This window comes from Sesamum indicum, linkage group LG9, assembly GCF_000512975.1.
Source record: "Sesamum indicum cultivar Zhongzhi No. 13 linkage group LG9, S_indicum_v1.0, whole genome shotgun sequence".
Lineage (NCBI taxonomy): Eukaryota > Viridiplantae > Streptophyta > Magnoliopsida > Lamiales > Pedaliaceae > Sesamum > Sesamum indicum.
Window position 1 is genome coordinate 1,822,187 of NC_026153.1, and position 4,364 is coordinate 1,826,550.

Here is a 4,364-nt window from a genome sequence, read left to right on the forward strand (position 1 = left end):
ATTAACATTAAATGTGGGATTTTATTATTTATATATGCATTTATTATTGATTGATTTTTATCATCTATTTTCTATTTATATATATATATATATATATATATTTGAAGGATGTTTTTTACCAAAATTGAGCAATTTTGACTTAATTCTAATTTCTAGAATTTTGAATTTTTTTGTTAGAGTAATAGATCAAATGAATAAGACTTTATCCTACTTTAATCTTCTAAAGAAAAATTTATCGTCCTTTAATTTTATGTATTGTTTTATACATTAATCAAAATAAAAATTATACCTAAACTGCTTATATACAAATCAGAGACAAACTATACATAACTAATATATATAATATTATTCACTTAATTATTTAAATTAAAAAAATAAATTAAAATTAGGTGACTCCCTTATTTTTCTTCTATTAAGATGTTTTAGAATTTTGATTTCTTTATTAATTATTGATAAATGTATCCATTGTTGCTTTAAATTTGAAAGTTATACTTTTTACAAATTGAATACAATAAGTTAATAAGTGCATTTGTTAATATGCAATTGCAGTTAATTTAGACCATCAATATTAAATATGATAAATTACCGTTGGCGCCAACAAACTTTTCATGGACTAAGCTTAAAACAAAGCATACCAGCCTAGTTAGCCCATCAACAAGGAGATCAAGCCCACAAACTTTCTTTTTGTTTTACTGAACTGGCAGCCTCAAGAAATGAGCCCATTTCAGTCGGACACATATTATTTCACCATCACTTTAGTTCAAGTTTTTTCTTTTATTTCATTCATAAATCATTAACGACTGAAGCATCGATGTGCTAACCTTTGTTAAAATTCTCAAGTACCGATCTTTTGCCGTAAAGAACATAATAATTGAAACAACACTACTGAACAAGAACAATCAATTATAGCACCTATGTATTAGCAAATTAATGTTATTATAGCGCCTATGTATTAGCAAACTTATTAACATTAAATGTGGGATTTTATTATTTATATATGCATTTATTATTGATTGATTTTTATCATCTATTAATCTATTGTATTTATATATATATATATATATTTGAAGGATGTTTTTTACCAAAATTGAGCAATTTTGACTCAATTCTAATTTCTAGAATTTTGAATTTTTTTGTTAGAGTAATAGATCAAATGAATAAGAATTTATCCTACTTTAATCTTCTAAAGAAAAATTTATCGTCCTTTAATTTTATGTATTGTTTTATACATTAATCAAAATAAAAATTATACATAAACTGCTTATATACAAATCAGAGACAACCTATACATAACTAATATATATAATATTGTTCACTTAATTATTTAAATTAAAACAATAAATTAAAATTAGGTGACTCCCTTATTTTTCTTCTATTAAGATGTTTTAGAATTTTGATTTCTTTATTAATTATTGATAAATATATCCATTGTTGCTTTAAATTTGAAAGTTATACTTTTTACAAATTGAATACAATAAGTTAATAAGTGCATTTGCTAATATGCAATTGCAGTTAATTTAAACCACCAATATTAAATATGATAAATTACCGTTGGCGCCAACAAACTTTTCATGGACTAAGCTTAAAACAAAGCATACCAGTCTAGTTAGCCCATCAACAAGGAGGTCAAGCAAACTTTCTTTTTGTTTTACTGAACTGGCAGCCTCAAAAAATGAATCCATTTCAGTCGGACACATATTATTTCACCATTATTATCACTTTAGTTCAAGTTTTTTCTTTTATTTCATCCATAAATCATTAACGACTGAAGCATCAATGTGCTAACCTTTGTTATGTAGGGTTAGTTCCTGTTGAACTTGGGATTTTCCTTTAAGATTCTTCACCTTGTGGTGTAGCAAAAGATTTGGTACGAATCATTGACACAGTCTGTGGGAACTTGAGCATAAGAGGCGAGAAATGGCTAATTGAATAAATGGAGGTGATAATGGATCCTATTAGGGAAACACTTCCCTACTCGTTGCACAGGTCCTACCATTCCACCTGCAAATACAACTGCAGGAGACGCTAATGCTCCCATTCCAAATCCAACCTTAGGAGCCACCAATGCTCCAGCTGCAGCTCTCGATCAAACAGCTGATCTGCTGCTACGAACCCTTTCTGCTGTGAGCAACTTCGTTAATTCATAATGAAGACCATCAACTCAACCCTCCACGGTTCTCAAGCTAGCGGAGCAGGACCTCCATCCCAGCTAGCAAGAGGTGGAACACTAGGAAGCCAAGGCGTTGAAGAGCAGATTCCTGTCGGGCTCCCAGCGGGATCATTCCACGCCTCCTGACTTTTGCCAGCCACCTTACATCCCCCTGGAATATGGGAATCACTGAAGAAAGAAATGGTCAAGCTTAATCAGCAAGTGACAGAAGAGACCACGTCTAGCTGAGCGTGGCATTTCTTTCGATGAGCACATCACGGTAGAGGAACTCTCGCTCATTTTCTAGCACCTTCACACTTACATTCTTATTATGGTACCACGGATCTAGTTGCACATATCTGTAAGTTTGAAAAGCATAGGTATATTGAAGCATTCAATGTCGTGCTTTACTTACTATGCTATTGAATTTTTTCCAAAAATGATTCGACCAACTTCCAACTGGATGAGTTAGATCTTTTGAAAAAGTTAGCTACCTTTTCCAACACCAATTCCCTAGCAGCAAGAAGTATCGAAAATCCACTATCAGTCTTTTCGAGGTGAAGCAGAAAGATAACGAGATTCTAAGGGCCTACATTAGCAGTTCAACACAACCATCTTTGAGGTCCCAACAACTTACCAGGAAGTACTGGTCAGTGCATCACCCAAAGGCTCCATAGAAGCCCTTTTTCTGAGTATCTAGCTAAAGAACCAGTAACCGACTTCCTAGCCATGTTGTCTCGGGTTAGAAAATACATGAATATAGAGGGTGTCTGGCTAGTGAAGAATAGCAATCGTGATAAGCGAGGGAGAACGAGTTGTCTTCCTCCAGTAGGAGCACGGAGAGCTAGAGGATGCTTCAACTCCCTTGTTCCAAAAGAACGAACGCTACGCCTCGCTCATTACCAGCCCGGCTAGAATGCCCTTGACAATTGACCAGCATCCTGCCTTACAATGGCCTAAAGGCTCTAAAGAAGGTCCCTAGCTCGTGAAATCTAAATATTTTTGCAGATATCACAGAGTGTAAAGGCACGAGACCAACTGGTGCCGCCAGCTGAGGCAAGAGATAAGAAGACTTATACAAGCCAGCTACTTGAAAAACTATATAAACAAAGAATAAAGGTCCGAGTAAAAGGAAGAACGCTCCCGCCACCACAACTCTTGCAAGGGCAAGGAACATGCATGGGATCTTAGAAGCCTTTCTTGACCATGGAATGTTTCTAACCTTAGAAAGTTTTATTTTTGAAATCCCTAATCTCTATCTACACCATCCTTGTAATCAAGCATTATATTATATTAATAAAGGTAATTCTTGCTTCCTATCTTGTGTTACTTGCAGAATCAGTTTTCAGTTGCTAACTCTAAATAAGCCGTCGCCACCAGCTGACACATATTTTTACATGAGTCATTCCTAGCTGGCATATGCATTTACGTAAGATTTCACCAGTCAGCACGCTCCTAATAAATCACCACCAATCGGCCACCCTCCTAATAATTCGCCCCTTGCTGGCGCACACTTCGAATAAGTCGACCCAGCTGGTGTACGCACTTGCATAAGCTGCCACCAGCTGGTGCACGCATGAACCGCTACTAGTTGGTGCACGCATCCAACTCAGCCATCACTAGCTAGCATATACAACATGGAAGCAGCTATTAGTTATTATATGATTTTAAAGAAAGTAAATGTCTTAAATTAGCAATTAATATTTTAATATTGAAAATATTCCAATAAAATACGCTAAGTTGTAAAGAACATATAATTAGGGGTTTAGATTTCTATAATTTTGCATCAAAATTGATAACCTTATTTAAATATTTCTTAATTTATCTCTTATTTTTTAAAACCTTAAATAGGGATTTCAAATTTTAGAATCTTATAAATAGGAGTTAAATTGTGTTCAAAGACCCCAGAGAGTTTGGGGTTTCGTTTATATTTTAATTCAAATTGAGTTAGATTCAGCGTCAATAAATTATATGTTAAGTATAATAAATTTATTATATAATAAATATAATTTATATTTATTATAATTAATTTGACTCGATTATACCTTATTTATTATAATTTAAAAAATAAATAAATTTTGTAGAGTAAACCAGTGGGATTACCGGAAGAATGAGGTGGGAGCAGGTTAGATATCGGTTCAGGCTGAACGAACCTGATTACCTGACATCACCACCCCTCACACACACACACACACATAAGGGATGCAGGGTTTGC